Source organism: Haemaphysalis longicornis, unplaced genomic scaffold, assembly GCF_048455015.1.
Source record: "Haemaphysalis longicornis isolate Haplotype H1 unplaced genomic scaffold, Haemaphysalis longicornis Haplotype H1 scaffold_7, whole genome shotgun sequence".
NCBI lineage: Eukaryota > Metazoa > Arthropoda > Arachnida > Ixodida > Ixodidae > Haemaphysalis > Haemaphysalis longicornis.
The window spans coordinates 100,611,351-100,633,875 of NW_027526422.1; the positions used below are offsets into that span (position 1 = coordinate 100,611,351).

A 22,525-nucleotide genomic window follows, 5' to 3' on the forward strand; every position below is an offset into this window, starting at 1 on the left:
TTTGGTTCATTCAAAAGATTGTCTCGTTAGAATCATACTGACACCACTTTTAACGTAAACTTCGCTCAAATAAGCTACATAATTAGGAAAAACGGGAATGGTCACGCGACCCACCAGCTCATTTCCCGCAACAGAACCTATGATGTCACATGAGCTAATCTCTGCGATTGGCGGAGGCTGGCAGAAGCAGACGCAAATTACGTAGAGCTTACAAACTAGACGAACGAGCGATTTGCGCTTAAATTTAGGGCACATTCTTTACAAAGCAATAAGAATGTTGGAACAAACAGTGGAAGTTACGAAAGCACATGTAAACATAGAAGTACTGATGTGTTCTGCTGTTCGTACTGCGCACTGTCACGATTTAGTCCCGCGTTCGTGAACCTTGGAGGGTAGGGGTACCCTCCTGCCGAGAGACTACATGCAGCGTGCTGGTGGTGACGGTGACTGACCCAGACTGACCCCCGAGCAGCCGTGCTCGGCGGTGTTTATTGCCCGGCCACACACAAGGTTGCCCACCGAGCCTGGTGGGGCCACTGAACTTAGCGGCCAACGAATATCAGGGATGGGGGGCGCCACACACTTGTCACACCCCTCACCCCCAAGTTTGTTTGTCCTACACAAACACAAAACACCTGTCCCCCCGGCGAGTACCGGTCCGGAGGTCTCCGCAGTCTCTCACTCCGCCGGAGCACAGGTGTCGATGCTGTTGTGGCAGCATTAGGTGCAGCCTGTGTCATTCTCGCACCAGCTGTCAGCCTTCCCGGTGTCGAAGGACTTGTGCGTGGCGCCACAGTGGCGCGAGTAGCACCAGCCCCTGGTGCTGTGCTGGCAGCGGTCGGTGAAGCTGGCTCCCCTTGAAGGAGTCCAGGCTGAGGCAGTGCAGCGGGCCCGTGGCCAGGCAGTCCGGCTGCACCAGCAGGGGCGCCAGCACCTGCTCGGGCGCGTACGGGTCCCCGCACAGCATCAGCCGCAGGTCCGGCCGGGGCCCCGCGACCGCGGGCAGCGCCTGGTAGATGTGCAGCCGGCCCGGCCGCTGCTAGATGCTCTCCACCAGCGCGCACAGCGCCTGCTCCAGCCGCACGGGGTCCAGGCCGCTGCCGCCGCCGTCCACGAAGGGGCACTGCAGGCTCTTAGCCCGGTTGATGCCGTCCTCGCGCAGGAAGTCCCCCTGGCCCGCAAACACCATGACTAGGGGCAGGCCGTGGAAGGGCAGCCGGTCCTCCTGCTCCAGGTTGGCTAGCAGGGTCTTCTCGAGGCTCTCGCGGATGTACTCCAGCCCCGGCTGGCTGGCGTACACGCACAGGCAGCCCCGGGGCAGGGGCTCCGTGCGGAACGAGTTGTGCGGCAGGCGCACGTCGCCGTCGATGATCCTGCAATCCAGCGCGTACCGGGCCTTGTCGTCGAGCCGGAAACCCTGCGGGAGCACCTGCCGCATAGCCTGCGCCACCTGCTGGGTGCTGGCCCTGGCACCCAGCACCACCAGGTGCAGCAGGCGGCCGTTGGTGCCCAGCACCCCGCCGCCGTTGGTGCCGGCCTCTCGCCGGTGCAGCAGCTGCTCGATGACGCCGTCCATGCAGTCGGGCTGGACGGGGCAGTGCTCCCTCTGGCACCTCAACGCTAGCCGCCGTGCCGGTGAATGTCCCCACCTCGGGCTGGAACAGGGCCTCGAACTTGGTCAGGAGGCCGGGGACGTCTGCCACTGCATGCACTGCTTCCTGGTACTCCGGCAGCCTCACGCCCAACGCCTGGATCCAGTTCCGGCCCAGCAGCGTCGGTGACGGCCCCTTGGTCCGGTACAGGGGAAGGGTGGCCTCCTTGTCGCCAAGGCGGACGCTGACCTGGGCTTTACCCTCGACTTGGGCGAGCTGTCCGGAGTAGCTGCGCAGCATGACGCCCGACGCCTCGACGGCCACGCCAGGGAAGGTGCGTCTGAATACTTTCCCGGCCATGACGGACACACTGGCCCCTGTGTCCAGCTCCATGGAGATGGGGCGCCCGCAGACTTCGACGGTCAGCCAGTATGGTGGCACCGGCGGCTGCACTGTGGCCGCGTGCCACATGTCGAACATCTGCGGGTCTTCGGCCACGACGTGAAGCCTAGCCGCTGCACCCGAAGCTGCTGCCGCACGCCCCCGCCGCCTACCCTTGCGCCGACTCTCTTGGCCGTGGGCTGGCGCGGAACCTGTGCTCGACGCCGGCGGCTGCTCCCGTCCATCCGCCGTCGTCCCCCCTCGGCACGCCCGAGCAATGTGCCCAGTTCTTCCGCACGCAAAGCACTCCGCTTGCACGAACTGGCACTGGGAGGGGGGGTGGTCACCACCGCAGCGAACGCACCTGCCATGCCGTGCCGCCATCTTGTTCACCGCCGCCTCCGCCGACGGTGAGCCGGCCGCACGCGCCATCTCGCCCGCGTCCTTGGCCGCAGCCTCCATCGCCAGCGCTGCCTTCACGGCGTCGTCCAGCGAGGGGTCGGGAAGCTCCAGGAGTCGCGTCTGCATGGCGGGGTCGTTGATGCCGCAGACGAAACGGTCCCGGAGCAGCGAGTCGAGCTGCTCCCTGAAGGCGCAGCCGCTCGCCAACCCTCGCAGCGCTGCGACGAACTGTCCGAGCGTCTCTCCGTCTTGGCGGCTCCGGTTATTGAAGCGAAAACGCTCCATTAGCGTCGACGGAGCCGGGCTGTAGTGCGAGCGTAGCGTCGCGAGCAGCTCACCCAGCGACTTCTCGTGCGGCGTGGCCGGCTTGAGCAGGTCGAGCAGGAGAGCGAAGACGCGGGTCCCGCAGCTGGCCAGGAAGATGTCGCGCTGTTTTGCCTCGGGTGTGTCGTTAGCCCGGAAAAACACGCCGACTTGTTCCTCGTAGACCGGCCAGGCGAACCCTTCACCCTCGAACGGCTCGAGCCTCCCGTACAGCGGCATGGCGTAATGGCAGCTGGCTTGAGGGGGCGGTGTCTCGGCGTTCTCGGTGGCGGCGTTCACGGTGGCTTCGGCCGCTCCGCGGGCTTCTTCCCTCGTCGCCAGTGTCAGTGGCGACGAGTGGCTTCAGTGGCGACGTATCCCATCCTCGTCGCCAGTGTCACGATCTAGTCCCGCGTTCGTGAACCTTGGAAGGTAGGGGTACCCTCCTGCCGAGAGACAACATGCAGCGTGCTGGTGGTGACGGTGACTGACCCAGACTGACCCCCGAGCAGCCGTGCTCGGCGGTGTTTATTGCCCGGCCACACACAAGGTTGCCCACCGAGCCTGGCGGCCAACTTAGCGGCCAACGAATATCAGGGATGGGGGGCGCCACACACTTGTCACACGCACAGCATGCTTGGTTTAGCTGCACAGCACTACGGGGCTTGGGGTTGTCTCAGACGACACTGGCCGATTGACGCAAGCAACGGTGTCTTACGTGACCCCATTTGTCAAGGGAGCACTGTTTCAGGGAACGAATATTTTCTCCCAGAACAAAAACAAGCCAGGTTTATATGCGGGCAAAAACAAACCAAACGCTTGCCACGGTATGGTGGCGCCATCTAGGTTACGGAACGTAAAGAAACGCGGGAACAAACCAACACCGCTGTACAGGGTGGAGACAACCTTTGAACGGTCCCGTGCCGCCGCAATTGGGCCAACGGGCTCAACGCGTTATTCTTTTCGTTTCCCACGAGACCTAGCAACGCGAAACAGACAATACGATTCAAACTTCTTCAGTAAACCGCGTTGCGGCGATAATTTTAGTGCGGTTTTGACACAATGACTTGCTTCGGCGGCGAGCGAGCAACCGAAAATGGCGGCGCCAGCGTATACGTGTCTCTACCCTGTACGGCGGAGGCGTGAATGAAGGTACTCTAGGCTGCAGAGTGGTCGGTTCCTGTGATGTCATTTGGGACCACGAAAACGCACGATTGAGCGCGAAAATCAAAATTTTAACCTAAATTGTTTAATTTCTCAGCGAATAAAGCACCGTTTGTATCCAGACAAGCGCTGGGGGCACTATAAAACACGAAATCTTTCGAATAAAACCAACTTGCATTTTCTCTTCATGGCTCCTTTAAAGTCACACAAGTCGTGGAAAAGAAGTTTTAGATTGGTGAAAGTGGATGTTAGTGTGATGAAAAATTCTGATAGGTAGTGTCATCAGCTGTGGTTTTCAAAGCGATGCTCAAATATGTGTCGCGATTATCTGCCGCGAAATATCTGCCGCGGCCGCCGAGGTCGGTCCCGGCAGCGCCGGCCCGTTCACGCACGGTGCAGCCAGCCGCCGAAGGATGGCTATGCTTGCGCGCAAGAATCGGCCGAGGCCGTGCAGGTATCTTGATCGTCGATCCCTTGAACGGTAATCACCGCGCTTACAGAATTCCCAGCGCGGTGAAATGTTCTGTTATGGACTGTCACTCGCAACTCTAACGGCGATGAAATATCTGCTGCGACGCCAAGCCTAAAGTTCCCAACATCCGATTGCGTGCATGCGAAGCCGGCTGCGAGCTGTTGGCGAAGGCCCTCCCGTCGCGCACGCGCGTGTTGCGTTTGGATTCCTCTAACCTCTTGGGGGCCCCCAACGCTCGGTTCTCCTATTCTAAATATCCCCATTATCCGTAATCATCAACGACGTGTTTCGCCTCGTACGCAGCCTCGCCTTCTGCGAGAAAAGTCGTGAGTTTCGAAATTGATGCTTGAGAAAGTTCGGCTTACTGTAAACATAAACATACAAAACATGCTGCAATTATAAATTACCGTGCCGAACACCTAATGAAAACTAAATATAGTCTTGTCCGAACCTGCTCGAAGGCGTTAAAAACTCGCGTTCATACCGTTCATACATTGAGGACAAGTCGCGAAAAGTATACATCAGCCGTGCAGAGTACAGGCTACGGAAGTGATCGTTATTCAAATCTGGGCATGTCTATAAAAAGATCGTAGGGGAAATAGGCACTGAATAAGCCAAACTGCCGACCACAATACTTTTAAGCATGTGCGGCGAAGCAATCCGATCACCGTTCTCGCGTCATTCATTTACCAGACAATACGAGCAGTTCGCGCGGTGAGATCATAAGTGAGCGACGCGTTTCTGTCGCTGTTACAAGGTGTTTGCTTGCACACACATGTCCCGTCACAAGTATTGCATAATGAATTTACAACGTAATTTTCTCGGCATCAGTTGGATCGCCCATGGCGTTAGCTGGATGCGCATGTAAGAGCTGTGGGTCGCGATGGTAGCAACTACCTAAACGCGGCGGTGTCGCCGGGAACAAGCTAGTCGCTGATTGCTTGCCGGAATTATTTGGTTTACAGACAACTTTTTTGGTAATTTGCATCAAATCTACAGGAGCGGGCGAGACGGTGGCCACAACAAAAAAAAAACACGCTTCCGCATAGGCACGGGAAATGTGCTGTAGCAGACAAAACCAGATTCCGCGTCCTACAAGTGACGTCACTCGTAGGTGGCGCCACGGTATGTCCTCGAGGCCAATATAGGTTTGTATAGCTTATACAGGCTTTATGTTTATTTTAAAGGTCGAAACTGCAAATAAAATCTGCTGCGCTGCACGCAATCGGCTTAAAGCGATAAATTCGCGTGCAAGACGGTCAGCGCCATACTTGACAATAGCTACTCAATCCAGCGAGCCCTTGTGCAATATTCACGTAAAAGCATAGTGTGTCGATGGCGCAGCTGCGCAACAGTCGATCGCTAAGATAGAATATCTAGCCAGTAGCTGGCAACATTGTTGTCAGACAACATTGCTAAGACAACACTGTTGTGCTACTAATTTTTGTAAATAACCCTGTTAATAACAAAATCCACCTCGGGATCTAGAAGGAAGAAAACACAGATGAGAAAAATACCCCGAACTATGGAAGTTCAGCATTATCGACATGAAAAGAAGGAAGATTTTGGAAACTAGGGAAATTATAAGCGCTTCCATTGCAGCCTTCCGATCGCATCTTGGTTCGATGGCTTTTGGCACTACCAAAATAATTTTAGGCAGTGCCTGGATTAGAAATGGGTATTCTAAGACTGTTAGTGCATTTTCGTCCGCTACAAACCGACTGTCTCGTGCTCTAAGTGTGAAGAACTCTTACGAAAATGCGTCCCTTATCATACAAGGGAGCAATGATATCATATCTTGGAGCCTTACTGAAATTAAGCTATTTGTGAACCCCCTCCAAACTGTATGCTGGCTTTGTCCGAAGCTTGGCTGCTAGCTAGAGATGAAGTATGGGGCTATGAGGTGAGGCTATGTGGCTCTTAAAAATCGGGGTCTGCAAGCATTTCCAAGTGGCAATGCGACGTTACACATCCGGGGTGAGGTAGGTCATAGTTTTGGCCGCTCAGGCATCTTTGATAGTACGTAACGGTGAAGATGGTGGTGAACCTTCAATTTTAGAACCACAAGCTCAGCATCTCATGAGTTGACTTTTCTCAACGAAGAACAATCGACATGAAAGCGCTTTTGGAACAGCTTTGTAATTGTTGTCCAGTCATTTGAAATATCTGTGCTGAATTTAGTCCCACCATTCTCTTTGCGTTGGCAGAAAGATAGATTGCGAGGGAAAGTATCCTACCTACGCCATCGATAGTTTGAACCTGTGTGTCGCGAATGGCCTGGTCTTGAGTTTATTGCCGCCCCCAGCGACAGCAAACACGATTGGTCTCACTGTTCCTACCAGTGATGTGGAGATAATGTTGCGCAGTAAAAGGCCGCATGGGCAGCGACCAGTTCTTTATCGTCGTTAATGCTGCAGGCTTATACAGCAGGGAGGGGAAAACTGCCTATGGGGTCAATTGTGACCAATATAAAGAGGGTCTGAATGTCGCACATGGTAATCTGTGCAAGCGAACGTCAGACAGTAACGCGAAGACATAATCTGTGCAAGCGATTGTCAGACAGTAACGCGAAGACAATCATGATATTGAAGCTACCGGTCCGTTTCCAAGCAGCGAGCCTAAAGTTCAAAAACCTGCATATCACCAGTGGAAAAAGCGTGCGGCAGCTTGTCCGTGGTTCGACACTCAAGATTGCCTTCCACATACTCAAGACCACTATACGGCTCCGCACAAACCAGTTATGGCACTCCCAATGTGCTGAGTTCTGCTTTCAAACGAGTACATTGAATTAGGGGCATCATCAACTTGGCGTCTGATAACTCACTCCCGACAAGGCTGTTTAGGCCTACCCCCCAGTTGGCCGATGAATTTGCGGACCCACAAGCTGCAACAATAGATAGGTGTAGTTTCACGTGCGTACATAGTTCACGTATGTAACCTGAAAAGTATTCGTTGCCCACGCGCATATAGTTTGAAGCACTTATATTTGTTACACGTACGCCGCGAGTAAGGTGGCTGGATACACACGCTCTCCGCCCAAACCCGGGCATACTCCTAGCGCCATCTACTAACAGACACAGGTACTGCTGTAGCCACTCGCGATCCCGCGAGCCACTTGCTATGACGACGACAAACGCTACTTCATCAGGCTTTATAGCTGATAAATCACCCTTGTATCTCAAAAACAAAAGCTCTTCTTCAATTAAAACTTCGGGAGAGGGTCGGAATGGGCAAACTGATAGCGAAAGCAACAGCGTAGAACACGATTGCGCTCCCAGGGATTAGAGACGAAGCTGTTAACGCTGTGAAGCGGCGGGGAGGGATCCGCCATGTTGGTTAAATCTACGTACGAAAGCTACGTGAAGACCGCAACGTAAAAATACGAATCTCAAGTACGTCCGTAAGACTTACTGCGACCCTTTGCGTTCTGAACTTACGAACTCATCTGTGAAATCGTGAGTCGTCTACGTACGTGAAAAATTGACTGACATGCACGGGCCTCTCTTCTCTAGTAACCTTCGTCTGCTTCTGCGCTGGATGTCGCATTCACACCTCAATAGCTCGAGACCGCGCTAAGCGGCGTATGGAGGTGGTGTGCACCAAACCCTGACGGAGTCAGTGGTCAAATTATCTACAACTTGCTGTCGGAACGCAAAGCAGGGCTCCGCAGCTACTGCGACCCCGTTTTGGAGACCGGCGTTATTCATGCCGGCCTGATTTCTTAGCATTCTTTGTGGCAAAGCTGATGGGGCAGCTTGTTTGTACGAGGTGAACCTGGTCGCTGGAGCATTACAGACACTTACTGTCGTGCATAGCTGGTTTTCGGATACGCTGAAGTGCCCAGGATAGAGTTCCGGATTTTATCAGCTCTGTCGGGCAGAACCAAACCCATAGACTGTCCACTTTTGCCATGTTTTTGACGTTTAAGGCTTACGACAGCGTCCTCATTTAGAAGGCCGATTGTAGACAGAGTGTACTGGTTGGGGGCATGAGGAAACCTGCATCTGTTCCACAACGACTTCATCACGGACATGTACATAGGAGTAGTGTTAGGAAGTTCTGCTAGAGAGGGTACTGAGCAAGGAAAAAAGCGCCTCTAAGGAAGTGTCAGTCTACCTAAGGTAGTGCTCTGTCTTAAATACTTTTCATTCTAGGCACGACTGCAATAAATTTGGAGCTTTTAAAGGAATAAGACGACCAGCACACTTGTGCGTGCACTAGCTGATGACATCTAGATTTTGTTGACCAGGAACCAACACAAGCGTCTGCCAGTAATATTCTCACCATCCAGACATATCTGTCCCGAGCCGGTCTGGCGTTCTGAATCGAGAAGTCATTATTTGTCATTTTCCTGGAAAGCGACTGTAGTCCACCCATTTGAATTTCATATCGGGAAATTTCGGCCACCCATGCAGTAATATGTGCGCTTGGGCTGCTTGGTGTGTAGCTTGTCACAGAATATTGCACTAAAACTGAACACGCTGTATGGAAGGGAGACAAACGAATGCGCTACTCACAGCTATTTATTGGCCTTATACAGGCCTCTATATACTCATAAAACATAACGGCCGGTAGTAAAAGCGATGAACATCACTAAACTCAGAGCCCACCTACCGCATACGGGCTAAAAAAAAACAGAATTCATTGCTAAACAGTTTCAATGACTGTTTACTGATGCACGATTATCAATTTTTGTGAATGAAGTACACTTCAGTAAGGTTATGCGCCACGGGTACGGGACAGTTCATCGAACGCCGTTTTATCGAACGGTCATTTAATCAAAGGAATGCCCGTTTCATAGAAGCCGTTACGCAGAGTGCCGTTTTATCGAATCGGCGAGGCCCGTTTCATCAAAACGCAGGCACCTGCCTTTGGTGCATCAAACATTTTGACATTTGTTTTGCGACTATTAGCAGATTCTTTGAGACCATATGATGGCTTCATCCCTCGCCACCACTGGCGTACCCAAGGAGGGACCGAAAGGGCCGCAGCCCCTGCGAAATTTCTGGGTTCGCAAGAGGAGAAAAATGTGACAATGGAACTGACTCGGCTTATTCTCCAATTAAGGCAACTAAAAACTATTTTCCTTCGAAAACGCCAACCCAACCAACTTGCGGAAATTGGACGTCTGCTCTCAACCCGGCCAGCCATTTAGCGATGCCGTGAAGAATAAAAAGTTGTTACACAATCGCCTGTACTGCACTTCCAGTGAATGCAGAGATTTTTTATTGATTTTTACCTGTCTTTCTGCGTTGTGTTCCTTTTAAATTTTTTTTCAGGGTTCCGGCTACCTTCGAAACAACATTCTGCGTACGCCATTGCTTGTCTACCATCCCCAGTTCGAAGAATTTTGCCAATGGGTCCTCAATATTGAACGTGGTGTCCTGCCAACACGATTTCGCACAGCCAACAAATGAAGATGACACCGAAGCGTAAAATAAATTTGGCTTATTAAAACGAAATGAGTGGTTAAGAAATGGCGCAGGATGGGCGAAAAATGAACAGGTGAAATACTCAAGCATTCAACCTTTCAGCCAAGCTTTGAAGCAGTCAATATTACAGGTTATGAGCTGTCGCTGTTTCGAAATCTTTCATTGGCATTTGTCGGCGATTAAGGCAAATGCGCATGATGCTTTCTTCTCGTGCACTGACTGCTCTTTTTTGCTTTGGCGGCTTTTGGCTTCGTAGCAAGAATTCTATTTTGTCTTCAGCCCCTTGATGTTCTTGCGAAGGCACTGAGGAAAAGGCTGAAACCGGGGTGCGATATGCCCACAACTTTGAGGAAGCGGCTGTGCCACCTCTCCAAGACATTATTTCCAGTGGCTCCCTTGTAGCTATCAAAGGCTGAGCAGAGCGCAACTGTAGAGAAAATCGTGGCGGCGTCCGAATCACAACGCCGCCCGCCAGTTGACGTGCTTCGCCCACGATGTAATTCTTGTCAAACCACGAAAGTAGAGCTCTGCGAAGCCGCCGGGGGAAGTCATCCGCTTTATTTCTTGATTAGCCTGGAGCACTTCAACCCTAGTGCTATCTGGAATATGGCTTTGGTCTTCGAAGACTTTCAGATCGTGCCTTCTTCGATCCACGCCGTACAGAGTTACCACGCGTCCCCTGCAGGGTCTGTAATGCTCGCACTTCTAGTAAAAGTTGTGCAGAACTTTCTTGTCGCAAACGTTGGCGTCGCCATCAAACCAGAGCTTCGGTTTTCCACGGATTGTCGTACTGAACTCCATTGCGCGTATGCCATCGTTTCAGAAAAAATATTTGCTATATATGGCACCAAACACGTGCAAAGCTGACAAATCACATGATATCAGCGAAACGCCCCTCGTTGCAACAAATACAATTACTCGAGACAAGCATGCGCACATCGGGACAACGGGCATGTTTGGGAGCACCCTACACGAGTGTTGTAGAGCCTTAACTATTAAGCGTTTCCACTTCGCTGGCTGCAAGCTTGCTCAAACGCTTCCACTGCGCTGTTATAGCTCTCTTTTATGAGACAGAATAAATATTCGATGAAAGGGCGTTCGATGAAACGCCTTCGATGAAACAGCTTCTTGCGAGGCACTATTCTATAAAACGGCGTTTGATGAAACGGCTTCTACGGGCCGGCATTCGACGAAATGGCGTTCGAGAAAGTGTCCGGAATCACACGCGCCACAGTTCCAGGGCCTCTGTCAATGATAGAACCTGCCTAACAGAATTCCATCGTCCACTCGCCTCTTCGCAGACGACTGCGTTTTATACCGCCGGATAGAATGCAACACCGATGCAGAACTACTTCAACATGACCTTAATGAACTAGAAAGGTGGTGCTCAAAAAAGTTAATGAAGTTATACATTGATAAGTGCAAACTCATGCAAATAACACGAAAATGCTCCAGTATAACCACTGCATATACGTTAAGCTCTCTCACGCTCTCTTCAAGAATCATACCGTTATCTGGCAGTTCTCATCACAAAAAACTTATCATAGTCCGAACACATAAAAAAAACTTGCTGCTGATGCATCTAAATCCCTTGGCGTCATCAGAAGATCTCTTGCCTCATGTCCTTCATATACCAGGAAACTCACCTATGAAACGTTCGTCAGGAGCAAGCTAGAATATACATCATCCATCTGGAATCCTCACCAAGCGTACTTAATGAACTCCCTCGAAACTGTGCAGAACCACGCCACTCGCTTTATCGCTTCTAAATATAGCCACCACCACAGCATCAGCAACATCAAAGCACCCCTTGGAATCCCCGCACTGATACTCCGCCGCAAGATCGCTCGACTTTGTCTCTTCCATTCGCTTTTCTTCAATTCCCCAGACCTCCCCACTCCTGATACCTCCAACCCGTTCGTCGCGGCGCCTTTTAAACACCCACAGCCTTCAGCGCTTACATAGCACCACTAATTCTTTTAACAAATCTTTTTTAAAAGCTGCAGTTGAGGCTTGGAATGCCCTACCCGATGGAATTGTAAATGAGCGCGATTCGCAGAAATTTCGGCAGCAATTACCCAATTTTTTCGCACTTAATCAGACTTATTCTCTTTTCTCGTTCCGCAATCGCTTATAGAACCAACACTACGTACCTAATTCACTGCAATGTTTATCTCCAAACTTTCTTTGTATAGCAATTCCCGCTTAACAAGTGGAAATATTCCCTTTGTATGCTGATGTGTCAATACCGCCTACAATGTACAAAATGTGTCTTTTGTGCTTCTGTGTGTCAATCACGTGTGTTTTATGTCCAATACCGCCTAAAATGTAAAAATAAATGTGCCTTTTGTGCTTCTGTGTGTCAATCGTGTGGTTTATAACCATGTTTATACCTTCCTTACTGATCTTGCCCCCTCTTATGTAATACACCGAAAGGGGCCTTTAAGGGAAAAATAAATGATGATGATGATTATGCTTTCTTCGATGTGCGGGGTACAATCGCAGTCACGACAGTGAAGGGGCAAATGATAGACAGTGCCAATATTGAGTGATAAATCAAGTTCCCGGAGGCGATCTTTTATCCAATGACCACTTTGCCCAATGTGCATTTTGTCGCATGTAAGCGGTATCTGGTAGACAATACCCACATTGCACCCACGTATTTTCGGCGTGCTTCTTATCGTTTTGATTAGGCTTCCTTTTGGCGCAAATTGGGCTTGACGCAACATCTAACTTTTATGGTGCGGAAAGTGCAATGAGCACACGATACTTTATAGCCACCTGCTTAAGGTTTTGAGCCACTCTGTGGCAATATGGCACCACCTGAGGTCTCTTTTTCTTTTCGGTTGCCACCTCAGGATTGACCCACTGAGATTTCAGTTCCCGATGTTAAAAAGTATATGATAATAATAAACAAAAGATTCCATACGGCTGTCGCCTTGAAAGCTGGTTAGGAGACTGAAGTTCCCCGAGAAATGCTTTTCACTCTAGTGCACTCTTACTATAGGCCTTATGCTGAAATTTGCGCCTCGCTGTCGCGACTGCGAGCGTTTCCGCCATTTTAAGGGGTTTCCAAACCTCCCCCTGTCACAGTATACACCGGCCTTTACCCTCGTCCAAGATGCCCAAATCTATGCTCAACATATTCAAGAATATCGAAAGAAAAAGCAAAGGGGATAGCTTCGTACACGTTTTTTATTGTACATTGGGAGCACGAGGGGAGGCCGGCGGGAAACCGCCTAAATGCGTCGAGTACTTTTTTTGTGGGGTAAAAATGACATCGCCCACAATATCACAAAACAAAGAACATGTGCAGGACTGAAAAGATACCAGAGGTAGCTGTTTGCTTGTCCTGTACTTGCCGAGGCCCACAGCTGCCTGCTAATAGCTGCTACGCACTTCATTGGCCAGTTAGCGCTTTGCCATGCGGTGTTAGGTTTGAATCGGCACTTTGCATTCACGCACCGGTTTTGTTCTTTACGTTCGGTGTTGTTTTATGCAAGCCCTACGCATTCTTTCATATGCTAGGTTCCACAGGTGAGGTGACTCAAAAGAGTTACCTCTTTAACGTAGCGTAAATGTCAGTTCTCAATTGCCCTCGATTCTGCCAAGGAACGCCAGTTTCTCGTTTCCCGCTGGTCCTCACTGCTCCTCGATTTTTGCGGAATTTCCCGAGATTGTACTTTCGGAGCGGAATTTTCCGAAATATGTTGCGCACCCACATTGAAGCATTAGCAGGTATTGTTGGAAAGTCACACGGCGGAACACCTTCTACCGTTCAGCATACTAGTGCGAGGAAGATCAGAAATATGACCAGGCTGCAATCAGAAGACGTATTAAACTGTACGAAAACGTGAGAAAAGTTGATAATATCTTTGATGCTCCGAGAAGTGTTGCTCTGCGAAAATTAACGTTATTGGAGCCTGGAACATGAACTTCAATGAGTTTTCACTGATCTTCAATGAGCAGTGCTTCAATGAGTTGTAAGACAGTAACTACAAAGTGTGCTTGTAAGTTCCAGAAAAAACAAAAAGTGCGAGAGCGTGCATTGATTCATATGCAAAAAACACTTCCAGGTACGCAGTTCATTTTATGATGCGTTTCCGCTTTCCAGATGCATTTTTGCTACATCCCAGAGGAGCCCGAAGCGCGTGAAACGTTGATAATAGCTATGAAGGCGGACCCGTCGTTCAACCTCAGCGCAGCAACGACACATCTGCTGGAAGCACTTCGGAGAAGATGACCCGCCAGTGGTCGCAAGTGTAACAGGCCTGGCCGTACCGTCATTGTGTCCGGTCTCAAAGCATAATAAAACGTGAAAGCCGCCAAAACCTTAGCTATCGGTGCCCAGCTTCTGCGAGTTTCACGCACAATACATATCTACGAAGTCGCTTGGAAGTGCGGAAAACTCAAGAATGCCCGCAGACCACTCAACTGTCATATGCTTGCTCTGTATATCAAAATAAAAGGAGCACCAAACTTGAAATGCACTCACACAGCCCGCACCAAGCAATCAATCTCGTAACCGCGATTCTACAACAGGGCATCGCATGCTCGTTTTGTCTTCTAGTAGATGGCGGCACTTTCGCGCAAGGTATATTCATGTCGTGTAACATGTGTAACGTGTAACATGTCGAACATGGCAGGGGAGGTTGACTGGTGACTTTAAGTGACGATTATTAAGGGCAGGAAAGCCCGAGTGACATCAGACTATAAGAAGGAATGCTGCAAGACTCGGACATTCTGTACATAATATTGATGTGAACGGTAAAAAAACATTTTCATTGCATAAGGTGGATGGTGGGGCAGAAAAAACAGTTGGTCGCGCGCGGCATCCTTTCGGCATCTAGGCCTACAGGAAAATTCCCGTGCTCTAAACGAGTCCTCTTACCAGGAAGTATGAAAGACAACTTTCGTGAGCTGGTTAAATGCCAAAAACTGCATGTCTGTCTGTCCCTTGATTCATACATCCGGAAAAAGTTAACATGGAATGCCGAAGGAGGAGTTTATATACGATAAAAATTTCAAACCACAAGATCTAGAAATCCAAAATATACTTGCCGACATTGTTCAGCAAAGAAGAAACATTAGGCATAATTGAAACAAAACATCAATATATTATTGCTATCTGTGGAAGAACGTCCAATGAGGCAAGGAAGGAGGCCGTCGTCGATCGAAAGCAGATGTATTTACACTGTGTATAGGGAACCGCCTTCAACGCAGCCATCTCGTCGCCTCACCTAGTCGTCTTCGTCTTCTTCTGCGTGTGCGTCTGCTGAGGTATGTTGCTGCTCAGTTTCGTTGTCCTCGAAGGTTTCAAAATTTTCCCGCCCGACAACAGTTCGTGTGAGCGGTGATGATGTCTTGTCGTCTTTGTCGGATTCCCGTTCCTGTCTAGCCGGTGTCCAAATTTTATCCTTTTCATTCTTATTTTTGGCCTTCTCTTTCTTCTGGACTTCGCGTTTTGTACTTTCGGCCTACGTTTCTTCATGATCATCAGGCCAGGCGATGAATTACAGGCATATTTTCCTGTATAGTTCTTCGTGCGCGTAGTCTGCGGAGATTGCTTCATCGAGGCCTGGTGTTTGCACCTTACAACTAGTTTCAAAACATCAATATTCAATTTGTGTGCAGTGAAAACGGCCGTCGCACCTATTATTCTTGCGTGTCTTCTTGATTTCCGAACCTGTTCAGTGACCTGGTTAATTGTCGACTTCATCATGATCATGCCAGCATTGTTCTTTGACCACTTTCTTGACGATGTGACGGATTTTACAGTAGGTTTTCAGGCAATGTGAAGTTGTGTGATCATTTTCGAATGGCAGGTGAGCCATTTAACGACGCCGTTAATAATAAAATTCGTTACACAATCGCCCGTACTGTCCCCCAGTGAATGCAGAGCAGTCTTATTAGCCTGTTCGTTTTTAGCCGCCTTTCTTTCGTAGAGGCGATGCTGATGCACTTTTTCCGTCTCTATCTTTGATGAAACGACATCTTGGGGCTTGATAGTAGTTTGCTTTATTATCTTGAAAAACTTGGTGCGTGAACTGGTGAGTAGGCTGTATTTACGTCTTGTGCCATACGCACTTCCGACACAGCCCCACATCTCGGTAACATGAACAGGCTTGCCTCCTAGTGGCGAACCCCGATTGTCGTTAGTAGAACTTATCTTGACTGTATCGCTTGGCCCATCTTCATGAAGCGTGACATATGACCCCTCATCACGTTGCTTTCTCATACTTTCTGTACGATGCCTTGGGGACGCTGGCCAGCTCTCAAAGACTTCCAGGGCGTAGGCATCGCTCATAACACCTTGCGAAGCCGGTGCGTCGTACACGATGTTATCTTCTGGTGCTGATGTGGTTGTCATAAATTTAGGGACTATTAAATGACCTGCGTTCCTTTCCTGCTCTGGTGCTTCCGGCATCATGGCGTCTCCAGATCCGAGCGAGATGTGCACAGTAGTATCACGAAAAGCCTTCTCATTTGAGTGTCCGTTCATAAACGTGCATGTTGTTGTTCGAGCTCTTGAAATAGCCATGGTTGAAAATTCTTGGGGCCGATGATCTATTACTGTAACACCCATCGATGAAGTTGTAGTAGGTAGTTCGCGATAGGTGCCAGTACTCTTCTCCAGGTTGATTACTGACGCTGGGACTAACTGATCTACGTTCTGGTCGGTATTTCTCTATTCTCACAACTGTCTTGTGTGGTGCGTTATCCTTTCTTTCCTGAAGTCCCATTTCTCATCGACTCTACAGCGTCGTCTTGTTGGCCGCCAAGTTTGAATTCATGAGCCATTGCTTCCAGCTCGTCGTTGGTTCTATCAAGTTGGTGGGCGCTGTGCTGCAGCATGGCTAATGAATGAGCGGCCTCGACGTCTTTGGTTTCTCCTAAATGGGCGTTATTTCGGCGATAAGCGTCTGATTGAATTCGACAAGGCGTTTTTGAACAAGTTTCAACTGGTTAATCTGCTTCGACGCCTCCTCCTCGCTTCGGGGTGAGCAATGCGGTCGAAGAATTCAATTCTGCTCCATGGCTCACCTCGTCGAGTCGCTTAACGTACCAGGTTTCAGCACCATGCAGAAGAACGTCCAAGGAGGCAACGGAGGGGGCCGTTGTCTATAGAAAGCCGATATATTTACACTATGTACAGGGAAGCGTCTTTTATGCAACCATCTCGTCACCTCGTCTAGTCGTCTTCGTCTCAACTTCGTCGCCCTCGGAAGTTTCAACACTATCTTCATTGTTTTGTGAGCTAAAAATACGTGGCTGATTGATTTTTGCGATAGAAAATAAAAAAAAATACGAACTGAAAAAAATTTTCACCCACAAATACAAAGCGAGCATGCGATGAGATGGGATTTCGTGACGGTGTTCCAAGTTCAACAGTAATCAAACGTTTCATCAGATGGCACGCGAGGAGTGAAACGCGCGAAAATTGAACTGATTCCAGCAAAGTTTTTCTTTCATGGGGGAAGCCCGAAACGGGAGAGAGAAGAGCCTGAGAAGTGAGCGGGGGAGAAGGGGGGCGTTTAGGGGCAGAGACAGCCAAAAAGATCTTTGCGACGTTTGCAGCCAAGCGAGCAGATACGCGGCCATTTTATTTCGTTCGATATACTGTCATGGGCAACTAAAACGCGATCACAAATATATGAACGAGGCCCCATAAATAGAGCGTTTACTTTCAGTGCATGTCAAACTACTGCGGGGCTTAATCAAAGCAACAAAGTTTCGAAATGTGGCTTGGCAAATACACCAACAGCGCACCCTTAGCGGATCTCCACGAACAGTCTTGTTCAATTTTGCGTGTTCTGGATCCTATTTTTGTGTTCGCATTTCCTTTGTTCATGACTCAACCCTTTGATCTCAGAAGTGTTTAGGAGTTTGGTTTTTGTGCGAATGTGAGGCGAATTTAACGTATGCTTTTTGTATGGCGTTCATGAGGGCAGGGATGTTGTTTTATATGGGATGTATGCCAACCTGGCAACGAGCGTACTTCGCTCTCCACTTGTGGTCATCACAATTCTAAGACATGGTCCTTATCATTACGTCTGCGGAGTGGTCATATAACTGAGGATACGCCAACTAATCTAATTTTTATCTGTGCTCCTTTAATTCACTATGCCTCCAAATTAGCATAAATATACCTCTGCGGATAGATAAGGCCATGACAGTAATTTGGCTACGTAGTATCGAGGGGAAAACGCAAGAACAGGTAGCGCAATCCCGATCATAATCAAAAACGGGGATGGATGAGAGTATGGCATAGTAAAATGAGGCCGTGTTGGTTTTTCGGCCTGTGCCAGAACCTGTCCGAAAAAGAAAGTCATATGTTCAGCCCAATACGTAGCGGTATGATGATATTTCTTTTCAGAAGTGAAAGTCCCGCGTAACTGAGGGCAGAATTGTGGCGAGTGCATTTGCATAAGGTTGCATATTGATCACAGCGGCGGATTTTAAAGAAGTTGTCGAAGCCGCCCTTCCTCCTCCTTCTTATACCTAAAATAGGTGTGAATTGCGGTTCATGTGTGCATTTTTGCTCACTTAAGTGCGAAAATGCCCTGTATTTTCGAGATCGCTTACGAAACCACGAAAATAAACAAATAATCATGCGATACCAATCGTGTAACAGTGGTAGGTGCAGCTTTCGATGGTGCATCGACGCACTGAAAGGTGGGAAGAGCGCACCGCCATCCACTGGGCACCTAGGAACCCTACCCACTACGGCGGCTCGCACGCCGTAGTAAAACCTGCGTTGCGTGTCAAGAAGTGCGACCTGATCCCGGCGCCTCTACAGTGTAGTCAGGTGGGTCATGGCTACCCGCAAGCCAGAGAAATAAATGCGAACGGTGCTGCGTTTGTTCATCCTTCAAAGGGCATAACCGAAACAATACGCACGAGTCCAATCAATTTTGCACTTTCATTGAAAGCGCGTAGGTCTCAAAAATGTTACCTTTCCTTTCTAAATACAGTTGAGGGAAACCCGAAGGGTAAAACTGCGTCCAACCTTCTCTGAAAGTGCGCCAAATCGACTGGCAAACCTTAAAGGACCCAAATGGCAAACCAATAACGAACCCATTGGACGATTTTTCGCGCACCAAGTAAACGCATCTACGGATGATCTAAATATACACCATACGTTGTTTATGAGATAACGGTATACTATAGTGCTCCTTCTCAAGGACAGATTCGTGTGTTGTCTTACCTAGAACCGTTCCTTTATCGCGATTTTCAAGACGCCGTTTTGACACAATAAGCTCGGTTGCAAGCACGCGCCGTGTGTTCAGAGATCTTATCAGAGCTTTTCAGTCGACCAACCGGTCTATGGAGAAATGGACGTTTTTAGACATGGCGTTATTGGTGCCACTAAGAAAACGTTTGCTTTAAAAATTTGCTCTAAAAGCAAACAGAAAGGACGCTTCTATTTATTTTTCACACCACTGCCGGCATCTATAGAGTATGGAACTCAGACGGTAAACATCTTTTCTGTCTTTTGCCAGCAGACGACACGTTTCGTTTGCGCTTCGGTTTCGTTGTGTTTGCAGTGGCAAGTGTTCAATGCTTCTGATTATGTTTTGTTGGGTGTAGTTCTTGTACAGGACATGGCATGATATAGTGCGTGAAAATTTTATTTACCAAATATCTAGCTATGCGAGTTTTGAATGTGTGCCATTTGACTATCATTGTTCCGGTTGTGCTTGTATGCACGCGAGCGTGAATTGATCCATAGTTTGTATAACTTTTGCCCTTCTGCTCCACGTGTGACCGACAAAAGCAGTGGGCATGGAGCAATTTTCACGTAGTTTTCCTAAACAGATCCACCAATGTTTGTTTCATATTTTTCCCGTTACAGTTATAATAGAAATATTAATAATCTAATATCAGTTAGTGAGTAAATGCGTTAAAACAACATTTAGTATTTTTGTTGTTCGGACGTATGTCATTAATATCATCTAGCGTAGTACACTAATGATTACTGCAAAAACGTCCCCCGCCCCCTTCCGAAGCCGCACCCCGAATATACCCCTGGTTGATGAAGCTATCAAGATATTCGTGAAATATTTCTGCGTTGTTGCCAGGTTACTCTAAAGAAGAATCCCAAATTTTGTTTTGATACTTCTGCGACGGTAGAGAAGTGGCAGCATGCTTCAGACAACACAGAACCAATGGTAGGCTCGCCATAATGTACGCATTCAGAGGCACAGGTTTTCGCATATACCGTCCCCGCATCTAGGCTGTCTTGGCTGTGTGAAAACGGCGATTATCGGAGTGGTCCATCGACGCAGCGAACATCTACTTAATACACGCGCGCGAGTAAGCTTGGCTCTCGAAGATCAATATAGGAGTTTGGCAACGTGCCCCACTTAATGAATCTGGTGGTGCCCAAGTACTGGAACTTGAGGCTGGTAGTTATTGATAGAAAAGCAGTCCGTATGTTCCAGGCGGGCTGTATCGCAAACTTACGTAAAATGATCTAATAAGGCTGTGGACACAGCCAGGGCCCACCGATGGAATTTTGGATGGCGATATGGTCGACTCACGGGGCGGTCACTGACGGTAGTACCATCCTGTTGGAACTGTCCATGGATGCGGCATAGATTGGCGTCAGCCACAGAAGCATGTTCCGCAAAGCGGCAACAGATTTCAGCCTAGCGCCTTTTATTTGCATTTGTTTACACGCGTACCTAAAATGCCACATGTGTTAGGCGCAGTTGCTGTAGAAATATTTGTTAAAATACTCTGAATATGAAGCTGAATACACGCAGTCACCTTTTTACGGTCTCATGGCTGAGGCGGCGATTTCAACGGTTGTGTCACTAAAAAGGCTTCCAAATTGCGGTAGTAATCACAAAATAATACTAGGGGTGTGCGAATATTCGAAAATTACGAATGTTGCTCGAATATCACATATGTTATATTTGTATTCGCTTCAAAAAATATGTGTTCGAAACATTTCGTATATTCGAGCGGGTTCGAATAATCGGCAATTATCGAATATTTGGATTGATTAGTTCAAGGGGGGACGCGTCTTCCAACTTCGAAAAATGACCATAACATCGTTTTTTTGAAAGCCACATATTCGGCTTCTATGTTTTCTGTCCTGTGCGTTTGCGAAGTTTTTCCGCCGGAAACTGTCGCAAGTGGTATAAAGAATACTTTGCCAGCCGTGATGGCAATATGTCAGCGCAAATTGGCGAAAAGACGGCAATTTTTGGAGAGCTGCACATCCGCAACGGTGCCACCGGGCGCGGCCATTTTGGTACCATTTGATCGGCCGAGCGATCCTCTTTCCGGCCCTTACCGTCTCTTTTGTCTTCGTTCATTCACAAATGCACGAATGGCACAAAAAAAGGTGCACAAACGAAGCCAGAAACATACTGAAGCGCGGTTGGCCTTCCTGTCGGCGCGCGTTGAAACGGCCCTCTTGATTGGGTGTCGCTTTGGCAATGCAAGATGGCGTCCGCCTGAACTGCGTAGTGCGCGTTTCTGAGGTCATTTGCACTGCTTCGCTCAGCGAGGTTTCTGTTCAATCTTTTTATCTGCAGTGGTATTCAACACGTACATTATCGCGGGGAATTCCTGAGCTCACAAGCCATATAACGCGAAGTTGCGTGACTCGAAAGCCGGAGGTCTTCAACGCTTCTTGGTGCGCGTGACCTTACCCTGAGGGTAAAAGGCGGTGTGCACGCTTGTGATAGCAGTCGGCGCAGTGAACTTTTAGTCTTATTCGCGATCTTTACGCGCTTAGTTATTGGTAAGCTTTACAGTAGGCTCGCTAGCCTTAGGAAAGAAACGGCCGGCGCGTCAAGAGCTTCGGCGCGCATTGCATAGCCGCTGCGTGTTGGAGCATCGCCGAACTGCGCAACCTGGTACAATTGAACGCCAGTAGTTGTAATTAATGCCCGTGACTTTTGATTTAATCTTAGGAGCGACCTGACGGGCCATGTCAGGGATAAACAAAGTATGACATGTTGTGGCATACGAGCGCAGCGATGCCGGCGAGCCATATCGCTTTCTTGCGCAACGACTCCCGTGCACTTCGGGTAATCAAGCAAACAGGTCTGAGTTCGGAGTAAAACATTTTGACAGCGTTAAAAATGTACCTTACTGTCGTTGAATTTAACAAATTGATTTTTTAGGAAAATTAATAATGCCAATGCATATATCTATAGTTTAGTGCATATTGGCGGTGCTGCGAGGAATATTGAATGCCCTGAATTTTAAGAGTACCAAAAAATGTGCATGTATTGAAGATGGAGTTATGCAGAATATTACACCAAGCTTCAAAGTAACTCATTGGTATCCTTGCCTTTTGGAAATGAATGCCTGCACGTAAGCTTCGGCTCCTGGCAAGGTTATAAAGCATAAAAGAGTCAAAACTCAGTTTTCAAATTTAAGTAAATAAAAAGAGTGCGTCACTTGTTGCCATGGTCGCAACACTGAAGAGGGAAGTTGTCCAGTACAATACAAGCAACCAGCTAACCAACGTTCCATTGAAACCCATCTTCCCCCAGTTTGTTCCGTAAACTGGGCTATGTACTTTTCACAGAGGAGATGAAAATTATGTTTTATGTAAAAAAAAGGCTGCAAAAGGCACTCCAATTTCAAGGCAAGGCATTCCAGAAGCCCCGCATTCAAAAGAACACGAAAGGCTACAACCCCAGTGACTTTTCATTAATGAAATCTATTTTGCAAATTCGGAAGCCGTTTTCTCAAAACAATTTTTTGCCACCTACGTCCCTTGTTCCAGTGATTTCTTCGCTACCTGAAGGTCT

General features: G+C 48.7%; 1 long non-coding RNA gene across 1 annotated transcript in view; it reads right to left on the reverse strand.

Annotated features, from left to right (window-relative positions):
- LOC144146179 (uncharacterized) overlaps positions 1-22,525 on the reverse strand; it is a 58,140-nt gene that overhangs the window by 13,909 nt on the left and 21,706 nt on the right. The gene's annotated exons all lie outside the window — the stretch shown is intronic.